This window comes from Schistocerca cancellata, chromosome 7, assembly GCF_023864275.1.
Source record: "Schistocerca cancellata isolate TAMUIC-IGC-003103 chromosome 7, iqSchCanc2.1, whole genome shotgun sequence".
NCBI lineage: Eukaryota > Metazoa > Arthropoda > Insecta > Orthoptera > Acrididae > Schistocerca > Schistocerca cancellata.
Window position 1 is genome coordinate 530,023,991 of NC_064632.1, and position 24,689 is coordinate 530,048,679.

Sequence of the window (24,689 nt, forward strand, 5' to 3'; positions counted from 1 at the left end):
TCGGCTTGCTTGTGCTGTTGGTCTGTAGAGTCCAATGCAGAAAAACAGGTGGTGGTGTCCACCGGTGACACGGAGACCAGCCGGGCTAAGGTATAACATGGCAACACCATCAAAGAGCATCATCTTCAAGTCTGGAAAGGAGAAGATTGTTTGCCTTTGTTGGACTTATTTGAGCCTTTACGGTTAGCAGAGGAAGACACAGGTGTCAGTTGGTTGGAGGGACATAGGATGTCTTCACAGGAGTACTCCTTCTGTCCTTTCTGGCCTCCTGGTTGTGTATCTGGTAGCTTCGCCCCTTGAGGCGAGAGTTTGATAGCTTGTTGTACAGCTGGATGGAGGGATGGTGATGCTACCTTGACACTGGGTGATTCCACAAACTCAGAGCTGAATGTAAGGACACACGGCTCTGTGGCCATGTCCTCCATGGAGCGAGAGGTAGCAAGAACAGAACTGTAAGTGCCAGGTGGGAGAACACAGGGTTTGCGACTAGACAATAGCTTGCAGCCGACTGGGTAAGGCACTTTTTCCTTTACCTGGATCCTCTGCACAGCCTGCTCATTAAGATACATGGAACAATCCCCAGAGAAGGTGGTGTGGCCACCATTGCTGTTGATACAGTGGGGAGGAGGTGGTGCATAATCACCCTCATGCGCATCCCTACCACATGTTACACATTTGGCTACATGTCGACAATACATTCTAGTGTGGTTGAAACAATGACACTGGTAGCAGTGCATTTGGCTCGGAATGTACAGTTGGACTGTGATAATTTCACAGCCTGCTTTGATCTTGGATGGAAGCACGATTCTATAAAGGTGAGAAAAAGAGTGCAGATGGGCACTAAGGAGGAATCTACCTTTTTTCATCACCTGATGGACGGCAATGATACTCTGATCAGAGAGGTAAGACTGGATTTCAGCCTCTGTCAGACTATCGAGCAGCGTAGTGTAGGTAACACCATGGGAAGAATTCAGAGAATCAGAAGTTGTCTCCGAAAGCAAGTGCCATTCCATAAACGAGAGCATGATTTCACAGGGCCAGCAATACCATCAACACCTTTCTGAATAGTAAACGGATTTATCGTTGTGAAGCACTGACTGTCTTCATTACACGAAAACATGAGGAACAGTGGTGCAGCTGGCAGTGTCTTTGAACCATTATCCTCATTCCATTTACGTTTTGTAGACGTTGACTGTGAAGATGATCGGCTCATTGCAAGAAAATCCCCCATGATTTCCAGTATCTCTGATGGCCACTCCTTCCAACTGGGGGATCCCTTCACAAGGGGGCGCACCCACCTTAGGTGATTGTTCACACCTCAGGTCACACTTTCCAAACACCTGACAGAGGGACCAATCAGCAATATGGTAAGGTAGCAGCTCAGGCAATCACCCCTCCCTGGGCCTGGCCTGTGCCTGTCAACCTGGGGCTAGGAATTACCCAGGCACCTGTTCTGAGTCAGAGGTATGGGCTTGCCATCAGGAGTGCACAGGGAGGAAGATGAAAAAGAGTGATCTCTAACTCTGAAACGGAGGAATGAGACAAGAAGGGAAACAAAGAAAGGAAAAGGAAACAAATTACAGTGGTGAGACTGTTCTTATGTCGGCGACACACAATGTGGATCATTCCAATAACACACCAGACATTTTCCCCAAGAGAGGGGAAAAAGAGTAGCAAGAGGATAGACATACAACACAGAAGGGAAAAGATTCTGCAAAGGCCGGGGCCCATGGTACCCAAGCACGAACCTGCCACAGAGTGGCGTGCTCCCTCGGGGGTGAAGTATGAGTGCCTAAGATGAAAGAGACACTTAACAGGTGGATTACTATTAGAAGCATCAAAGCACAAGAAAGACAGGATCCAGAGTACCGGCTGGCAAGGAGAATTTGTAACAGCTAACAATGCTACATATACAAAAAGTAAGAGGTCAGGGAAGAAGCAATACATTCTCCATTGCTTCTTTCTTCAAATTGATCCACTACAATGTTCAGTCTCCCTCCAACAAACCGAATTAAATAAAAATCTTGTTAAACAATGTGAGTGATTTCTGTTTCATGCTTTACTGAGCACTGGTTGAATAAAGACTTGTTAGAACAGTTCAAATTAGTTGCCAAATTTTGTAAATTCTCAAGCACTCTGGTAGCTGCATATGTGTCAGATAATATATAATCCTCTACTATAACGAAATTTGACAACTCTCACACAGAATGAGACAGTTGTCAGATCAAAATATTGTGATCTGTGTATATAGACCACCAAATTTTAATAAAGTTTTTTATTATCATACCGTTGTTGTTGTTGTTGTGGTCTTCAGTCCTGAGACTGGTTTGATGCAGCTCTCCATGCTACTCTATTCTGTGCAAGCTTCTTCATCTCCCAGTACCTACTGCAACCTACATCTTTCTGAATCTGCTTAGTGTATTCATCTCTTGGTCTCCCCCTACGATTTTTACCCTCCACACTGCCCTCCAATACTAAATTGGTGATCCCTTGATGCCTCAGAACATGTCCTACCAACCGATCCCTTCTTCTGGTCAAGTTGTGCCACAAACTTCTCTTCTCCCCAATCCTATTCAATACTTCCTCTTTAGTTATGTGATCTACCCATCTAATCTTCAGCATTCTTCTGTAGCACCACATTTCGAAAGCTTCTATTCTCTTCTTGTCCAAACTATTTACCGTCCATGTTTCACTTCCATACATGGCTACACTCCATACAAATACTTTCAGAAATGACTTCCTGACACTTAAATCTATACTCGATGTTAATAAATTTCTCTTCTTCAGAAACGCTTTCCTTGCCATTGCCAGTCTACATTTTATATCCTCTCTACTTCGACCATCATCAGTTATTTTGCTCCCCAAATAGCAAAACTCCTTTACTACTTTAAGTGTCTCATTTCCTAATCTAATACCCTCAAAATCACCCGACTTAATTCGACTACATTCCATTATCCTCGTTTTGCTTTTGTTGATGTTCATCTTATATCCTCCCTTCAAGACACTATCCATTCCGTTCAACTGCTCTTCCAAGTCCTTTGCTGTCTCTGACAGAATTACAATGTCATCGGCGAACCTCAAAGTTTTTATTTCTTCTCCATGGATTTTAATACCTACTCCGAATCTTTCTTTTGTTTCCTTTACTGCTTGCTCAATATACAGATTGAATAGCATCGGGGATAGGCTACAACCCTGTCTCACTCCCTTCCCAACCACTGCTTCTCTTTCATGCCCCTCTACTCTTATAACTGCCATCTGGTTTCTATACAAATCATACCATAGAGTTGACAAAAAATTTCAACATCCTCCAGATAAATATAATCATGCGTTAAGACTAACACTAATTTCCCCAAATCCAATACATTCCTTGGCTTAAAACCAGCTGTAACTAATCCAACTCGTATAACCAGTACTTTCGAAGAAGGAAAAAAAAAAAAAAAAAATAAGTGGTTTGTTAGACTACAACTAGGAACTTCATGGAAAAAACAGTACAATAACTGACCCCACTGTAGTGGCTGGTAAATTTTAAAGGTACTTTTCAAATATAGCACAACACCTGCTTACCAAACATAACAATACACAAATCAACAGAATAAACCACAACCAGATTCAAAAATCTGTACAAGAATACATTTCGTGCCTCCTATAACACCTGAGAAATTATCTAATGTTATAAACAACTACCCAATAAAAATATCTTGGGTGCTGAAGAAATACCGGATATTATCATCAAAGCAAGTGTATTCATTGTAGAACATATTCACAATTCGTCAGGCACGAGTGGCGTATTGCCTAAAAATCTGGAAACTGCAAAAGTAACACCACTGTACAAGAACAGAAGACGTGTGAAGCTGCAAACTATAGGAGTTTTTACACGCTTCAGCAAAATTCTTGAGAAACTGTTTGTTAGGCGATTAACAGCCTTCCCAAATAAAGGGAGGATAAGCAATTCACAATGTGGATTTCAAACTTGCAGATCAACCCTGTCAGCTGTTTTTGCCTTCCTACACAAAAACAGCACGTTTCCGGCATACTCCTTGACCTTGGTGAAGCTTCTGATGTAACTAATCATGATATTCTGTTGCAGAAACGAAGTAACTATGGAATGCCAGGCCTACCAAACAACTGGTCCAGTCTTACCTCCATTATCAACAACAAATCACTCAAATTGAATACTAAGATACAAAAACATACAAAATTTCTAATTTATACAACTAAGTGCAAAAAAATCAGATGAGGACATTAAAGGACAGTTCTTGTGTTCATTCTTTTCAATCTCTTAAGTTAACAATCTAGCAGAAAATGTAACTAATGGGACCACAGAACTTCTCACAGATGACATAAATACCCCAATTAAGTCACACCATGAAGACACTTAAAAAAGTTGTGGATTTAATAGAATACTTAACACAATGGTTCAGAACTAAGTGGCTAGTAATAAATATCTGAAGAACCAGTGACTCAGTTCCTACACTGCAAAGAAACTCAACCCTGCAACATCTATTTTTTAGATTAGCGGAAAAACTGTCATTGGTGAGTGAAATAAAAATTTTAGTGAACATATAAAAAATAACTAAATCTGAAATGGGAGAAACAGCTGGATAAAATAAATGAAAAATTAAATACACTAACACATGCTACAAAAATGGGTTAACGGAAACGTCCGATTCCACCAGTCTGCTCTGAGTAATGATTGGCAGAAACGACCATTCACAACAACTCCCATATCACAACTATGACATCATTACATAAACATGACAACAAACAGAAAAATAGATCGAAAAACCATGAAACACATATTTCTCCAAAAACAGAAAGAAACTAACGGGACAAGCAGGGGAAATTAGGGGTTTTTGGGTGGGGACAAATTAAAAAACACACGCACTAAACCAAACGATAAAATAAAATTACCACAACCTTCCCAAAATCAACTGAAAACAATACCCACTGGAATCTAACACTTCCCTTGCCCTATACAGGTCAACAGGAACTACCGGGAAAAAAAACACAATAATCACTACCTCAAAAAAGACAACAAGACAAAATTGGAATCTAACACTTCCTTTGACCTATATAGGTCAGCAGAAAATACAGATATCAAACCACCCACAGCTACAGCCACAGCCACACATTGAAACTGAATACTTCCCTTCACTTATAAAGACCGACAGAAACTCACAATACCATATCACAAATACACCCCCCCCCCCCCCCCCCCCCACACACACACACACACACACACACACACACACACACATAACCAACCATATAAACAAACAAAAAATAAACAAAAGGAAACAACTTGCCACAAAAAAGCTCTGGCACTGCCCTCTAGGCCACACACACACACACACACACACACACACACGCACACACACACACACAAAATCAAAACCCTTGAAACAAATAATAACCAAAAACAAAACAAAAGACATCAGAATCACATACTACAACTAAGAAACTACAACAAAACAAATCCTCCACAGCATAATCAAAAAACCACGACCACCCCATACCCACCTACCTCCCCAAACCTTACCAACACCCCCACCCCCTCCCTCCCAAGCCTAACTAACCCACAACCTTCAACCTATACATCATACTGACAGCCCTTAAAAAAATCCCTAAAAATACAACAGCCTTCAGGGACGCTCTTCCGCCAACAGTACTCATCTACATGAGCCTGAAGGCTAGAAGAGCGCCTCTTCCCCCTCCCAATAACAGATTTAACAGCCTCGCAAAACCCCTCTATAGTATTAGTACAGGCTCCACTCTCAAAATTCTTAAACTCGACATTGTGGTTAACTACTAACCCCTCCCGACCCAACCCGCTATAAGAAGAAAACCCATCTGAAACTACAGTACTACCCTCTTCTACATATTCCTGAACCAAACCCACTAACTCCCTTTTTGTACAATGCTCAACAACTCTAAAAACACATTCTGAAGACCCAGCCCCCAATACCACAGCTCCCCACACCCATAAACCAACCACAGGCTTATCCCTCCCATACTTTCTCCTCCCAAACTGCGACTTGTCAATCTCTATAACCACCCCAGGCCCACCCAACTTACCCCTGTATTTAATGTATTCAGAACAAACCTCATGACAAAAAGAATACCAGTCAAGCACCGTTCGCTCAATCACACCCACCTCATGCACACCGAAACTGTGAGAGGATTGATAGCAAAAAATGATAACTCATCAACACATTCTCACGCATGTCCAACCTAGATTTCTCGAACCAGGAACCTCAACATATGGAGCGCTATACGTTATCCCTCCGACAGCTCCACATACAGCTGTCCCTGGTCCATGACACCAGAACTTTGGTAAGCATCATAGGTTCTCCACACAACAAACGCCGCACAAATTCTGCCAAAAGACCGAAAAATTGTAGGAACTCTAAAAGCGACAAGCGAGTGTCGCCCATTAGCCCCCATAACCAAAAACTATTAATCTTCTGGGTCATATCCATACCTAACAAAGACATAACAACAGTAATATAAAAAATTCACACACGGCAAACCGAAAACGACACTACAGTAACTTAGGCATAAAAAAAACTACACCATCAACTCACCGCAAAATACTCCACTAGACACAGTCAGCACCACAACAAAGCCCATCAACGTCTACCACTCAAATGAACCCAATACGACACACAACCCACAAACACCACCAGATAGCACCGCCAACTGCATCAACCTGACACCTACAAACACGCGAAGCTCATGAACTAAACTTCACGCCGTTGTGACGTCTCACACCACAACCACCTTACATCACGGGTCAAAGCCGACGGGTGGAATTGGTCACTTTGGTTGACCCATAAAAATCCTTTCACAAAAAAACAATGTACCAGCAGTCACTGTGTACCATGGCACTATCCAGTCATTAGCCTACTGCTGCATGGAATTATCTTATGTTCCTTCCTTGTTTATGAATCTATGAAGTACTTATCTTCACAAAAGTAAGCACATTAGCAGAAGAAAATATCTTCAAGAATAGCTGTGATTTTTCACTCATATTATGCAGAAGCATAACCTACATGCCAAGAGTTCATACGTACAAATATTTCTGTAGTAGCGTATGATACTGGTATGTTGTACAAACACATGTCATCTCTTCTGAAACAGGATACCATATTCACGTAAGTTTAAAGTGAAAATGGAAAAGTACATGCTCGACCACTGCTTCTGGTCTGTTTCTCTGTTTTTGGAACACCATAAAAAGCAGTGTAAATAATCAAATGTTCTTAACCATACTATTCCTTCTATCATATTATATGTTTTTAAAAATATGTTTCTGACATGTGGAATATATACTCTATTATTTTTCAAAAGCTTAATAGGGCCTATGTACTTACCATATAAAACCTGATCTGTCCCATACTGTGTGGGAACTATGTACTAAATTACTATTTGCATGGTCAATAAAGAAATACAAATATTTAACAGTATTGGCTAGTAAATGGATGCATCATCTGTATCAACAGCATGGTCGCGTGATAGTCCAGTACGCATGGAAAATGCAATTACATCAGATTCAGAACCTCAAAGGTTGGTAAGTTTTGATCTTTTGCGTAGATGTTTTTCTAGTTTAAAAGAAATTAATTCTGTGGGGGTTCTTGCATAATTGCAGATACTTGTGGGCATGTGCACTGGCTTACCCTTCTGCAGAATAAACTGCAGTCTTTCGAACTTAAAACTTTTGATATTTTTGTAGGTTTCAATTTTCCATTTCTTGGCCTTTTATTTTATTGATATGCTAACACCATGCTCCGTCAACGTGACACGAACAGCGCAACTGTTCAGTTCCTGGCCCACACAAACAACCTACACTATGTGATCAAAAGTATCCGGACACCTGGTTGAAAATGACTTACAAGTTAGTGGCCCTCCATCGATAATGCTGGAATTCAATATGGCGCTGGCCCACCCTTAGCCTTGATGACAGCTTCCACTCTCGCAGGCATACGTTCAGTCAGGCGCTGGAAGATTTCTTGGGGAATGGCAGCCCATTCTTCACGGAGTGTTGGACTGAGGAGAGGTATCTATGTCGGTCGGCGAGGCATGGCACGAAGTCTGCCTTCTAAAACATCCCAAAGGTGTTATACAGGATTCAGGTCAGGACTCTGTACAGGCCAGTCCATTACAGCGATGTTATTGTCGTGTAATCACTCCCCCACAGGCCTTGCATTATGAACAGGTGATCGATCGTGTTGAAAGATGCAATCGCCATAGACGAATTGCTCTTCGACAGTGGGAAGCAAGAAAGTGCTTAAAACATCAATGTAGGTCTGTGCTGTGACCCAGCTAGCACTCAAGCTTATTTCAAGGTGGATATTGAGTTTAGGTTCAGTTGAAAATTCAAGATTGAAAAATCAACCTGTTACACAGTTTACATCAAGCTGTAAAAATTTAGCTTGAATTAAAATAATTTTCCCAAGCTTGAAATAAACTGTAATTTCCCTGGAAGGCTGTACAGCAGATGCGCGCGCAGCATAGCTTCCATAGACGTCCACGGGAAGCGCCACAAGCGTTTTTTTTTTTTTTTTTGTGGTTTTAGGGCGCAAAACTTCTATGGTCATGAGCGCCCAGCCCGTGACTTAAGACAGTAAAAAACCGAAATGGAAAACCAGCAGCAATGGGAACAAACTCAGAAAATTGGAGAAACTAAAAGTAGAAAGAATGCTTAAAAATCCACTACAGACAGGGGGTGAGTGTCCCCACAAAAAAAAAAAACTTCAAATGACTGACGTCATTTCACTGTCACTAATAAACTGCAGAACGCGGTCGGCTGAGCGCGTGTCATCTGCTAAAATCGACGATAGATCAGGCGATAGCTGTAGACGGGAGCGTAACTGATTAAAATAGGGGCAGTCAATTAAAAGGTGTCTGACCGTCCACAGCTGAGAGCAGTGGGGACAGAGTGGGGGAGGATCGCCGCTTAAAAGATGTCGATGGCTAAAACGACAGTGCCCTATCCGGAGTCTAGCTAAAATTACCTCCTCCCGACGACGCGTTCGGGAGGAAGAGGTCCAAGCGCAAGGAAGGGCTTTCACTTCCCGCAATTTATTACGGGGAAGTGTTGACCAATGCGCATGCCATAAATGAGCAACTTGGCGACATAAAACGCTCCGTAGATCGGTGAAGGGAAGCGACTGAATAGCTGGCCGAGGAAGAGAGACTGCAGCCTTGGCCGCCATATCGGCCGCCTCATTCCCACAGATACCAGCGTGTCCCGGGAGCCAGAGGAACGCCACCGAGACGCCCCCCAGGTGGAGCAAGCGCAGACAGTCCTGAATCCGGTGGACCAGAGGGTGCACAGGGTAAAGAGCTTGGAGACTGAGGAGAGAGCTGAGAGAATCGGAGCAGATAACGTACTGTATCCGCTGATGGCGGCGGATGTAGTGGACAGCCTGGAGAACAGCGTAAAGCTCCGCAGTATAAACCGAACACTGGTCGGGAAGTCTAAAGCGATTTGGGGTGTCGCCAACAATATAGGCACTCCCTACACCTAAGGATGTTTTCGAGCCGTCGGTGTAAATAAATGTGGCGTCCGTCATTTGTGCACATAGAGCAGCAAATGCCCGACGATAAACAAGTGTAGGGGTACCATCCTTGGGAAATTGACAAAGGTCATGGAGTAGGCAGATCCGGGGACGGAGCCAAGGCGGTGCTGTACCCCAAGTTGTCAAGAAGGTTTTCGGAAAGCGGCAGGAAAGAGAATGGAGCAATTGGCGGAAGCGGACTCCCGGGGGTAGTAGGGAGGAGGAGCGGCCTGCATACCCTACATCAAAGGAGGCGTCGAAAAAAAGGTCATGGGCTGGATTAGCAGGCATGGAAGACAGATGGCTAGCATAACGACTCAGGAGGACTGCTCGCCGATTGGACAGCGGAGGTTCAGCAGTCTCAGCATAAAGGCTTTCCACAGGGCTAGTGTAAAAAGCTCCATACACTAAACGTAATCCACGGTGGTGGATAGAGTCGAGACGCCGAAGAATAGACGGCCGAGCAGAGGAGTAGACTATGCTTCCGGAATCCAATTTTGAGCGCACTAAGGCGCGATAGAGGCGGAGAAGGACCACTCGGTCCGCTCCCCAGGAGGTACCATTCAGGACACGGAGGGTGTTAAGCGATCGCAGACAGCGAGCCGAAAGATAGGAAACATGGGAGGACCAGCACAGTTTTCTGTCAAACATAAGACCCAAGAATTTAGCGACGTCTGAAAACGGAAGGTTGACAGGACCTAGATGTAAGGAGGGTGGAAGAAACTCCTTCCGTCGCCAAAAATTGACACAAACGGTCTTACTGGGTGAGAAACGGAAGCCGGTTTCGATGCTCCACGAGTGGAGGCGATCAAGACATCCTTGAAGACGTCGTTCAAGAAGGCTGGTCCGTTGAGAGCTGTAGTAGATCGCAAAATCGTCCACAAAGAGGGAGCCCGAGACATCAGGAAGGAGACAATCCATAATTGGATTTATGGCGATGGCAAACAGTACAACACTCAGCACGGATCCCTGGGGTACCCCGTTTTCTTGGGAGAAAGTACGGGAGAGAGTAGTGTTCACCCGCTCCCTAAAAGTGCGCTCTGCCATAAATTCGCGAAGAAAAAGGGGCAGCCGGCCTCGAAAGCCCCAAGAGAACAGTGTGCGAAGGATGCCTGTCCTCCAACAGGTATCGTATGCTCTCTCCAGATCAAAAAATATTGCTACCGTTTGGCGTTTCCGGAGAAAATTGTTCATGATATAAGTGGAGAGAGCAACAAGATGGTCAACTGCAGAACGATGCTTCCGAAATCCGCATTGGGCTGGTGTTAAAAGACTGCGGGATTCCAGCCACCAAGCTAAACGGTAATTCACCATACGCTCCAAAACCTTACAGACACTACTCGTGAGAGAAATGGGGCGATAGCTAGAGGGGAGATGTTTGTCCTTTCCAGGTTTCGGAATGGGAACGACAATAGCTTCCCGCCACCGTTTAGGAAAGGTACTGTCGGTCCAAATTCGATTATAAAGGCGAAGGAGGTAACGCAGACTAGGGGTTGGTAAATGCAGCAACATTTGGACATGGATACCATCCGGTCCTGGGGCGGAGGAGCGAGAAGATGAGAGGGCATGTTGGAGTTCCCGCATGGAGAAAACAGTATTGTAGCTTTCGTGATTTTGGGAGGAGAAAGCAAGAGGTCGCACTTCCGCTGCACGTTTCTTCGGGAGAAACGCTGGCGGGTAATTTGAAGAGCTCGAAATCTCAGCAAAGTGCTGACCCAACGAGTTAGAAATTGCGACGGGGTCCACTAAGGTATCATGCGCGACAGTGAGCCCAGAAACCGGGGAGAAACTAGGCGTGCCTGAGAACCGTCGAAGCCGACTCCAAACTTCCGAGGAGGGAGTGAAGGTGTTAAATGAGCTAATAAAGAATTTCCAGCTTGCCTTCTTGCTATCGCGGAAGACGCGACGGCATCGCGCACGGAGCTGCTTATAGCGGATACAGTTGGCCAAAGTAGGATGGTGACGGAAAATGCGAAGAGCACGTCGCCGCTCACGTATTGCGTCACGGCATGCCTCGTTCCACCAAGGAACTGGGGGGCGCCGGGGCAATTCGGAGGTGCGTGGTATTGAACGTTCCGCAGCTGTAAGGATAACGTCGGTAATGTGTGTGACCTCATCGTCGACGCTGGGAAAGCGACGGTCATCGAATGTCGCGAGAGACGAAAAAAGTGTCCAATCGGCTTGGGCAAACTTCCAGCGTCGCGGGCGCATATATGGCAGTTGAGGCTGCAGTCTGAGGACACATGGAAAGTGGTCACTCGAGTGTGGATCATCAAGGGCGAACCATTCGAAGCGCCGAGCTAGCGGAACAGTACCAACCGCAAGGTCCAAATGAGATAAGGTTGTCGTGGAGGCAGACAAAAATGTGGGGACCCCAGTGTTGAGGCAAACTAGATCCGCTTGGTGGAAGACGTCTAGCAATACGGAGCCACGTGGACAAGGGTGTGGAGATCCCCAAAGCGGGTGGTGGGCATTGAAGTCCCCAACCAGCAAATAGGGGGGTGGAAGCTGACCAAGAAGATGAAGGAGATCAGCTCGTGCCATTGGTGTGGACGATGGAATGTATACAGTACAAAGAGAGAACGTGTATCCGGAAAGTGAAAGACGGACGGCGACAGCTTGGAAGGAAGTGTTTAAGGGGATTGGGTGATAATGGAGAGTGTCACGGAGAAGAATCATGAGTCCTCCATGGGCTGGAGAGCCTTCAACAGAGGGGAGATCATATCGGACAGACTGAAAGTGAGGGAGAACAAAGCGGTCATGGGGACGCAGCTTTGTTTCCTGAAGACAGAAGATGACCGGCGAGTAGGAGCGTAAGAGGACCGACAATTCATCCCGATTGGCTCGAATGCTGCGGATATTCCAGTGGATAATGGACATGGGGTGAAAAGAGAATGGAGGAATGTGACCAAAGTTGCTGTCAACTCAAGGACTGCTCGGAGCTAGCAACCGACAGCATGGAATGGCATTCAGCCGAAGGCAGAAGATCCTGATCCATAGGTTGGTCAGGAGCAGTCCCTGCCACCAGCGATCGGCCGGTTGACCAGCCACCAGCAGTGCGCCTCGGCGACACAGAAGATGGCCGAGGGCGATTTCCGCCAGGTGGTGCTGTAGAGGGGGCACGCCTTGGCGGAGAAGGAGAGGAACTGGGTTTCTTTGTAGCCTTCTTGGAAGAATGTTGTTTAGATGAAGGAGGAACCGATGGTTGTGAAGCTGCGGTACGTAAAAACTCTTCACGAGTATGCTCTTTTTTCGAAGACTTGGCGTCCGACTTTTGGGCTCGAGATGTAGCAGAACTCGACGAAGGGTGAGCCATAGAGTGGGCAGGCGAAAGTGGTGAGGTTGAACGAGCGATCTTTGCGCTGGCCGATCTGACGACCGTGGTACTAAAGGTGAGGTCGCAAGTCTGTGTGGCCGCCTCCTTTGTTGGCCGAGGAGAAGCAAGGACAGTGCTGTATTTTCCTGTCTGAGGCACGGTGGGCTTGCGACTGGCGAATAATTTTCGAGCAGCAAAGGTCGACACCTTTTCCTTCACCCTTATTTCCTGGATGAGCTTCTCGTCCTTAAAAACGGGGCAATCTCGAGAGGAAGCAGCGTGGTCACCCATACAGTTGATGCAGCGAGGGGATGGAGGTGGACAAGCACCCTCATGGGCATCCTTGCCACACGTAACACATTTGGCTGGATTGGAACAGGACTGGCTGGTGTGATTGAACCGCTGACATCGATAGCAACGCGTAGGGTTTGGGACGTAAGGGCGAACGGAAATTATCTCATAGCCTGCTTTGATTTTTGATGGGAGTTGAACTGTGTCAAATGTCAAGAAGACAGTGCGGGTTGGAATGATGTTCGTGTCAACCCGTTTCATTACTCTATGAACTGCCGTTACGCCCTGGTCAGACAGATAGTGCTGAATGTCTTCGTCAGACAATCCATCGAGGGAGCGTGTATAAACGACTCCACGCGAGGAATTCAAGGTACGGTGCGGTTCCACCCGGACAGGGAAGGTGTGGAGCAGAGAAGTACGCAGCAATTTTTGTGCCTGGAGGGCACTGTGTGTTTCTAACAACAGGGTGCCATTCCGTAATCTGGAACAAGACTTTACAGGACCTGCTATTGCGTCGACTCCTTTCTGAATAATGAAAGGGTTGACCGTGGAGAAGTCGTGACCTTCATCAGACCGAGAAACAACAAGGAACTGTGGCAACGATGGAAGAATCGTCTGTGGCTGAGACTCAGTATACTTACGTTTGTGAGCAGACTTAGTGGAAGGTGAGGATACCATTGCGGAAGAATCCCCCATGATTACCGGCGTCTCCGATGGCGCGCTCCTCCCTTGTGGGGGCCCTCTCTGAGGGCACTCCCGCCTTAGGTGATTGTTCACACCTCAGGTCACACCTCCCGACAAACGGACGGAGGGACCAATCGGCATTTTCGGAAGGTATCAGCTCGGGTAATCACCCCTCCCTGGGCCTGGCCGTTACCAGGGGGTACGTACGTGTCCTACCTGTCTACCCGGGGCGGGGAATTACGCGTTACCCCGTCACCGGCTACACACGAAGGGCGTGGGTCGGCCTTCAGACACGCACAGGGAGGAAGAAAGAGAAAGGGAAAGGAAGGAAGAGAGGTCTCAAACGCCGCAGCGGAGAAAAGAGAAAGAGAAGAGGTAAGGAAAAGAGAAGGACAAAGGAAGGAAGAAGACAGAGAAGGACAAAGGAAGGAAGAAGACAAAAGCAAGGAAGGCAAGGAATGCAGTACATTTACGAGCGTCCGTCTCCAGACGTAGGCACAAACCATACTCCCAGATGGGGAGAAAGAGAAGGAAAGAGCGAGAGGTGAGGGGAGGAGGGGCGAAGATAGGGATGGGGAAGGATGCGGAATGGGAAGGTATGCAGCCCGGAAAGGAAGGAAGGCCACATTAGCTCGGGGTCCCGTGCTCGCTACGCACGTATCCACAAAAGAGTTGTGGACCCCCTGGGGGGGCCACAAGCGTTTATAAGCCATGACCTACGGGTGTTGTGTGTGACGTCATGACGGCGCGGAGTTTGGTTTGAGTGTGGCTGTCTCCAGTTCTGTTTTATCTTATTTTATTTACTTTTCTGAGCCTTACTATGTTTACGGCCATTTTACCTTTGTGACGCGCGTTAATGGTTGTGGTTTGTTGACAAGTTTGTTTTATACTAGAAAACAGTTCGGTACGTTAATGTTACAAGTTAAATATTACGTAACGTAAAGGAATACCATATTCTTTTACGTAGAAAAATTGAGCCTGGATAAAAGTGAAATGGATTACCAGCTAAGAATACATATTACAAGTTGTTGAGCAAAAAGAGGCCATTTTAAACTAACTCCCTAATACGTGGCACAAATAAATTAAAACTTAATGTGTCAGTCTTTATTTACGTAGCTTTGTCTGCTCTTTACTTTCGGTAATATGAAATTTCTTCCCCGTTAGTATGACACTCTTGCACAAAGTAAACATACTCAAGAAATTCAAGTCAAAGAAGTCTTAAAGTTGGGGCAACAGTGAAATCAGAGTTGCAGTCAGTTATTACGCCCTCAGTCTTGAGAGATTTTGTTGAAGCTGTTAATTCTTTCATTGATGATGGACACAAAATTTGTGACTAATGCCTGGCAAAAGTTAAGCATATTAATTTTCGATCTGGGCTGTACTGTGAAGGATGAATCTATTGAGAATGATTGTAGTACTGTTGAGAAACCTTACCATATTCCAACATTTATGAACAACAGGGGACACTTCTCATTTGACTAGAACTTTTTAAAAATCTGAGTTTATTGTGAATATTTGTACCTTTTTAATGTTGTATTTAGCTTAAATAGTGTGTGTTTAGTTGCACTACATATTGCAATTTAATATTCTATGCAAATCATACAACAGACAATTTGTCCCACCCGTAACTATACAGTTATATATAGTGTCATGCATTGGTGCAACCTAATTCTTTTTGTAATAGCAACATGTTTCTTTAATAGACGAATGTAAGCTTCATTTGTATGTGGCTTGGCTGAGTTGTGGACACTATCAAAGCAGAAATATTGTTCGGATGTCAAAATTGTTCAGTTCTGTGTCAGATTTGTCCCACCCATAGCACTGGTATTATGTATTGCATTACAGACAGTTCAGTATGTATATTTGAACACTGTATTTTTTTGGAATGAAGAGTATCAATTTGTTGCTTAAAACAGTAACTTCACTTAAAATAACTTAAGATTCCTAAATGTAAACATGAAAATACTAGCATAAATTAGTACAATGTCCCACCCGTAATGCTGGCATTGCTCTAAAATTTTCAACGAAAGCATGGAAGTTAATAAACAAATTTATACATGCTTAAGAGACGTTTTTAATTTTATTTTTTCAAATATGGATTCTTTAGAGGCCTGTATTAAATAGTAATTCAAATTAATATTCCATCATGTAACCTTAAAAAAAATATTAAATTTCACCAACAAATTCAGTTTATGAATGCTGAATAATAATAGCTCTATTTTTTCTTCCCTGAGACATCCATTGCTTCCATATGTAATTTTCCTTATTTTGTCAATCCCAACTAAATTATTCTGTTTTATTTCAGGAATGTCAAACAGGAAACTGTTCAATTCTCTTTCTCGGGAGGGGAAACGGAAACGGCTGTTGAAGCTTTATGAGAAAAGTGTAGGGCACTCTGCTGTAGCTGGTGAGAGAGATGTTTCCAATGATCCAAATCCTGGGAGTCAACTTCAACCATTATCGTGTAATAGTGCCACTGGATCATCATTTAATAGTGAACCTTCTGAAAGTAATGATAGGGCCTCAACATCGAACCAGGTTTTTGAGTTGTTGGATCAATATCCTTTATCATACGGTTCAGACAGTGATGACTGCTTTGATTCCAAGTTTCAAATGGAAGAGCTCAAATCTGAATTAGCTAAATGGTCTGTTCAGTTTAGCATTACAAATGTGGCATTGACAGCTTTTTTGTGTATTCTTCGATCACATGACTGCTTTAAATCTCTTCCATCAGATGCAAGAACTATTCTAAAGACTCCAAGATGCATTCACATAAAAAATGTAAGCCCTGGCCAGTACTGCCACATTGGTATTTCAAACCAGTTAAAGAAAATGTTTGCTAGTGCACAACATATTTTCAGTTCTTTACAGCATATTGACTTAATGATTGGAATTGACAGATTACCTTTATTTCACAGTAATAGCGGTGAGCTGTAGCCAATTTTAGGCTCTGTATTAAATATTCCATCCTTGTCATCAACTGTTTTTCCTACTGGCATTTATTTTGGATTAAAGAAACCCAGTAGTTGTTTTGAATTTCTAAATGATTTTGTAGAAGAAATTGTTGGCCTAATCAGGAATGGTTTAATTTGTAATGGCAAAAATATAGCTGTCAGGATCAAGGGAAATTGTTGTGATGCCCCTGCCAAAGCTTTTATTTTAGGCATTAAAGGTCACAACGGATATTTCTCGTGCACCAGATGTAAACAGGAAGGGTCTTTCTTTGATAATAGGATGACTTTTCCTATATTTGACAGTCTGCCTCGTACCCATGAGGGATTTATAAACAAAGAAGACACAGAATTCAATACTGGTGACACCCCATTGACCACCATCCCTAGTCTGCATATGTTATCATCTTTCCCACTTGACTATATGCACTTAGTGTGTTTAGGGATAATGAGAACAATGATTTATGTTTGGATGTTTGGACCTGCCCCTTTAAAACTACCTAGTAGGATTATTGACAGTATAAGTTCTAATTTATTATCTCTAAAAGCAAGCATTCCAGTAGAATTTTGTAGAAAACCCAGAGGTCTTGATGAAGTGAAAAGATGGAAAGCTACAGAATTTAGGCAGTTTTTGCTTTATACTGGACCACTTGTATTGTACGATATTTTGTTGCCTGAACAGAAAGAAATTTATAACAACTTTTTATCTCTCCATATTGCCATGACCCTACTCCTCAGTAAAAAAATTTTATCAACACCAGGAATATGCCAAAGGTCTTCTTCTTCATTTTGTACAAACTTTTCAATCATTATATGGGCAGAAGTATATAACACACAATTTTCATGGACTGATTCATATTGCTGATGATATATCAGTATTTGGCCCTTTAGATGGATGCAGTGCCTTTAAATTTGAAAATTTTTTTATTTTCTCTGAAGAAATGTGTTAGAAAAGGAAATAAACCTTACCTACTATGCTGTCATAGTAGGAGGAGAGGTGATACTCCTACGTGGCGCGTCCCAGGTGGCGGATAGGGAAGTCCTCACCGGTTTACTGGCGGACTTGAGTGAAATAAAATAGCTCTCGCGGACCAAACACACCCTCTGCGGTTAACAACTGGAGTTGTAAATCGGAGCTTGCTCCAACTAAGGTTCACAACCTTCGACAGTAAAAAATGGAAAGGTCTTTTAGGAAAAAATTTCCACCGTCCTGCTCAAAAAGGCTACATCGGATTCGGTGGGTAGTCAACTAGAAGATAGCAACGAATTGGAGCGTTTGCAACCATCCAAATGCACACTAAAACACAAAAAGAAGATTAAACATGAGCAAATAAATTATATAGCAACACACAACATAAATTCACTACTTCAGACCGGAAAACTCAAGGAGCTCACAGATGAACTAAATAAACAAACAATTTTAATAACAGGGATCCAAGAAATGAGAAACACCACAGAGGACCCGTTCGAATCACAAGGATACAGAATTTATAATGGGAAACCAGGACCAAGGGCAATGAAACAATGTCCCCAGTTTGGAACAGGGTTTTTAGTAAACATAAAAATAATAGATTCAGTAACGGATTTCCAAGCAGTATCACCAAGAATTGCGACTCTAAGCTTTAAAACAATGAATAAAACCTATACAATAATAAATGCTCATGCCCCAACAAATGAAAAAAATTGTCTAACAAAAACAAAGGAAGAGGTAGATAAATTTTGGGACCTTCTAGAACAAACTGTGAACAGAGTAAATAAAAAGAATGTAAAAATCTTATTGGGAGATTTCAATGCTCAGTTAGGAAAAGAAAGGAAATATAAAGATATAATTGGAAAATGGAGTCCACATAAATTTACAAACAAAAACGGTCAAAGACTTTTAGAACTCTGCAGAGAACACAACCTTATATCTAAATCAACATACTTTAAGAGGAAGCCAAGTAAACTTAAAACATGGAAACATCCAGACTGGAGGAAGGGCGAGTGGCAGCTAGACCATGTCTGTATGGACAAAAATTTTCATAAGGAGATCCACAATGTTAAAGTACTGAGAGGAGTAGACACAGGCTCAGACCATTATATGGTTAAAATTAAAATCAAATTCACACCGTTGAAGAAGAGGACCGGAAAAACTAATAAAATAAAAAGGAGGTTTGACCCACATCAGCTAATTAAAAATAATAAGTACCAACAAATAACACAAACCATCAAATTAACAGATGATCTAGAACAACTAGTGCCTAATCTTAAAAAAGAAGCAGAGAATCTAGCTCCCTTGAACCCACGAAGGAAACATGCATGGTGGACATCAGAATGTGACAAACTCCATGAAGATAGACACCAAGCATGGTTAAAGTTTCAAACACATAAAACTGAAGAAAATGCCATCAACCTAAAAAATGAAAGAAAAAAATTCACTCAAAATATTAGAAGAATCAAGAGAGGATTTCATAAAGATATTATAAAGTCTATAGAAGGTAATTATCATAAAACCAACTCCAGGAACTACTACAAAATCTTTGGGAAACAACTACAACAATATGAGGCCCCTACACTAATACTGAAAGATGAAGATGGAAGAATGACACACAGTAACAAGGAAAATGCAGAAATCATGGCAAAAGCATTTTACAAACTTCTGAATTGCAAGGAACCCAAAGAACCCTTACAAATCAACATAAATACCCCAATAAAAACCAAACCTATCAAACTAGACCCTCCAACTTTCCAAGAAGTAGAAGAAATTCTTAAAGAACAGAAAAATTATAAGGCATGTGGAGAAGATCAGGTTTTTGTTGAAATGTGGAAATATGCAAGTGACACAGTCAAGACCTCCTTACACATGGCTCTAACAAATATTTGGGTAACAGAACAATTTCCCGAACATTGGACCACAGCTATCATCCACCCACTACACAAAAAGGGAGATAAGAGCAACTACAGAGGAATCTCTCTCCTAGATTGCACATATAAAATTCTATCCAAGGTCCTATATGAAAGAATCGAGGAGCAATTAGAACAGGAGTTAGGGGAATATCAGGGAGGTTTCAGACCATGGAGAAGCTGTGCAGAGCAGATAATTAGTTTAAAATTGATTATGGCATACTACAAGAAACGGAACAAACCTCTGGCAATAACATTTGTAGATTTTAAGAAGGCATATGACTGTCTCCACAGACCTTCAGTATTAAAAATTTTAAGAAATCTAGGACTCCATCCAAAATTAATTAAAATAATACAACTCACTCTAACCAACACCAAATCAAAAGTGAAGTTTAGAGGAGAAATTTCGGAACCATTCCTCATAAAAACAGGCTTAAGACAAGGTGACTGCCTGTCACCATTACTTTTCAACTGTGCACTGGAATACATAATGAGAGAATGGTACAAGGACAATCCAAAGAGGATAAGAATTGGAAGTGCAAAAGATGATATTAGCTTAAACTGCTTGGGATTCGCTGATGATCTTGCTCTCCTAGCCAACACCGTTCAAGAAGCCAGGCAACAAGTGAAATCACTACAAGAAATAGCAGAGAAAGTAGGCCTTAGAATATCATTTGCAAAAATGGAGATTATGCTAACTGATCCACCACTTGCAAACAAAATTACAATAGGAGAACAGGAAATCAAAATTGTTGATAAATTTAAGTATTTAGGCGAAATAATAACATACAATCTAAATGAGAAGCCATCATGGCAAAATAGAATAAAAAAACTGAACTATGCAAATTACATTACCAAAACTACATACAACAAAAAAAAGCATATCTATAGATGCAAAATTAAAACACTATAAAACAGTTACACAACCTGAAATAACGTATGCAGCTGAAACTATCTTCAAAACAACTAATACAGCAGAAATTGACAGAATACTAAAAATAGAAAGAAGAATAATTAGGACATGTATAAATAAACAGTATAAAATAAATGGACATTGGAGAATAGCATCAAATGAAACAGTATATAAGAAAATAGAACCAGTCATGAGCACAATCAGGAAGAAACGCATCTCATTCTTTGGACATCTGATGAGAACTCCAGAAAACAGAATTAGTAAAAAAATAATACAAAAATTGTGGAATAGCAAGAGAGACATTAAATGGATCACAGAAATTAAGGACGATATAAAAGAACTTCAAATTACAGTAGATGACCTAAAAAACAAGACAGAGAAAACCAGAATACTGCAAGACCCGCAAACCAGACTACAAATGAAAATCAATAAAAGGAGTACAGGAAGAGTTGTCTCAGATGAAGAAAGAAAGAAAATATCTGAAAGAATGAAGAAATATTGGGCAGACAGAAGAGCAAAACACCTTTCATATAAGAACAGCCTCTAATAATTATATTACCTAAATATATTAAGTTATTTTTGAACGAAATTGTATCCATTTGTAACAACTTGTTTAGAACTTTGTATTTTTGACTACAGTGGTCCAATGAAGGCCATAAAATAAATAATAATAATAAACCTTTGCAGCAAGTTGTGAAACGTTTAGCTGAAATTTCTAACTCCACCATTAGCCCAGTCAGTGACAATGAAGTCAATAAACTTTATCCAATTTTCGAATGTCAACATTATTCTGGACCTGTTTTTGATGGTTGTAATCCTGATCAGCAGTACAACACAGCAAAATTTCAAAATTTTAAAATAACTACATCTACTCCAAACTCATGCTGTATGATGAATGATGGAAGTATTGTTATTGTTGAAAACTTCATCTATTCCAATTCCTTGTGTACAATGGTCATTCTTTGTAAACAGTTTATGACTGTTTGTGATTTTTTTGGACACCCTTTTTGTAAAAGTTCAGATGTTAATATTACTGTTGTACGAAATATGTCTGAAGTACACATAAGGCCAGTCTCTGACATTAAGGAGAAACTGGTGCTTTTAACACTAGGCAGTAAAAATGTAACACTACCTCTGCTGCATACATAAGAGTGGACTAATACAAGTGATAAACAATTCAGTTCTACAGGATTTTCTGAAAAATTATCAGGAAACAAACTAAAAACTTTGGGAAACATCCAGAGTTTTATTCATCCACAAATTTATCCAGGTAATAAGAGATGTCATGTATTTTATTGTTTGTTGTGTAATGTAATAATATATTGGACTAAGAGGTTATTTTATTCTCTTTAAAAATGTTTTAAAAAATCAATACTGTAAATATTGAAAGGTTCGGGGACCTAGCTAATTAGATACTAATTTTGTCCAAATTTTGAATTATTTTATTGCCATTCTGAAAAATTATCTGGAAACAAACTAAAAACTGTGGGAGACATCCAGAGTTTTATTCATCCAACTATGCTCATTCATCACTCTCACTAGTCATGCTCATTCAGTGAACATATTAACCATGTGCTTATACTTTACCAGCTGATTATATTTTTAAAAGTTCTGTTGTTGGAGTTTAATTTTGAAATTTATCTCCATACATCCAGTATTAAAATTCTGAAATTTTAAACCCAAAATAAAAAATAAAATACTTAAAAATATAACCAGTTACAGTATAAAACCTCCCTCGTGTCTTAAAATACTATCCTATAAATTTAATTATTTACTATAGTTATGTTTAGGTATAATGAAGTACTTAAGGTGTGTGCATGAGTACACACAGACAAAGTCTGAAATCAAAGTCAATCATTCAGATATTTTGTTCATTTTAATTACTGATGTTTTGTTTTTATATGGGTTAGGAAATGGAGCTGACAAATGAAAAATACAAATTTGCCATAGTAAAATTTCCTGAAGAAGATGATGCTCGAGGAATAATAGCCTTATGCTGGATTCAAAATGATGGGACCACATGTTTATACCCACCTGTGACCACTGATAGCAAAAGAAATAAATTATTGAGGGAAGAAGCCTTACCATTACAATCCTGGAGTTCTCATAAGATATCTTTAATGAAAAAATATGGTAAGTAAACTGGTTTTAAATACTATAGGCTTAAGTTTACAATAGCCGACACATGCATAGCTCAGACTCGACCAATGTTGGCAACAGCACTTTCTTCCCAGGAATATTGTTAGCCAATAGGGTGATAGAGGACAAGGGTATTACATCGAGAACCTGTCAACCATAGAGGAGGAACAGTGTGAATTCACTTTTCAAAATGTGCCACAAATTCAGAGTGCTATGTTAAAACAATGTTGCCAACTTTCTGCACTATGCATGTTGGCTATTCTGCAATTTTACCTTACCTAATCTAAGTAAATCCTAATGTCATTTGATCTCAAGAATCTAATGTTATTAAAACTCAGTTACATATAGTTTGTCAGTTTGAGTTTCTTTTTTTCTTTTTTTTTTTTTTTTTTTTTCCTTGAAATCTAAGTCACATCATATAAATTTATATCTAAGCTTGTATAAGTGCGAGAAATAGAAAAATTGTATTACACAGTTTAGTTTTTGGAAAAACCTTCTTTTTGAATTTCCTACAATTTCCATCAAAAAACATGTATTTTATTATTACATAGGTCAAACTGTGTAAAGTTCACTTTCATAAAACAATTTGAGTGATGCAGTACATTTGAATTAGGCCTATAGTTACTTTGAGCCTGTTGTGGCAATTTAATGTCATGCAGTACCAGTAAATGTATTTATGCTTATTGACAACTGTTATTGCCACCAATAGCTTTTGACAAGGCTATTTTGTCTATGAGATGAAATTGCAGTTAGGGCTGTACACAAATTAAATTTATTCTTTGTATGAATTGTAGCAACATACAACGATGCAAGAGAGCATCTTCGAAAAGCTGAAGAAACATCAAACCTTGAAAGTGAAGAAGAAATTGGGGTGAAGAGAAAAAGGAAGGCAAAAGACATAATGTTGCCAGGAGAAGAATCGAGCGATGAAGATTACATACCGAAGAAAAAATGTAAGACCAACCGTGTCACAGTTCATCCGTATCCATCTCTTGATTCTTTTACAGCTTCATTCTCATCCTCACCATCTACTGGTATGGAAGTTCGTGAAATGTGGTCTTCCATCCCTCCAAATTCATTAACTCCTAGGCCTAGTTCATTCTCCAATGCCAAAATTCCTCCAGCACCACTTGCTTCAGCACACTGCCCGAGAAAAGAAAAATCTGCACCACTGGGTAAGTTTTTGTGTTATTTCTCTGTTAAATAATATTAGGCCTAGCAGTGAAACCCATTTTGTGTACAGTGTTTTCTTTTATATAACTAGCCTCAGTGACCAGCTTTACCCGCCTGCTTCTAGTAGCAATAGTGTGAAGTGGGTCAGCACAGATACTTATGCCAAAATGTGTGTAATACAAAAACCACTACCTTTTTAAGGCATGTTCTAGGGAATACACATTATGTGTGTTATATATTTCAATTTAAGCATAGAAATTTAAATACTAACAATTTTTCAATTAATATTAATTTTCTGAAACATTTTTTGGGTTTAGTGGCTGCAAAGAAATTTAAATCAAAAGTAGATGCTATTACGCTTGCTAAATGGTAAGTAAACTTGAGCAATCATCCACCTATGTTGTAGATGTTGAGCGGATCTGGCTCATTCTTGGCCAGTTACAAGCTGCAGCAGCTAGCCAGTCTGAGGAAATCTCTCAGCTGAACAGAAAAATTGACCTGTTATTGGCTCGAGGATGTGTCAACAGTACTTATCAGGAGGTGGATGAAAGTAATGAGCAGGCACTAAACAGTCTCCCTTTATCATCAATGGAAGAATTTGATGAATTTGAGGAAAAATTGAAACAACAGGAATTCAAAAGTCTTGCGGTAATTTGTCCAAATATTATTTTATCATAAACATTTAGCAATTTCATTAATGATCCTTGCTAGAAAACAGATTTTTTGACTTAACACGAGGTATCGCACTCATCTACACTCGCAATTCATTCATATTTATTTAA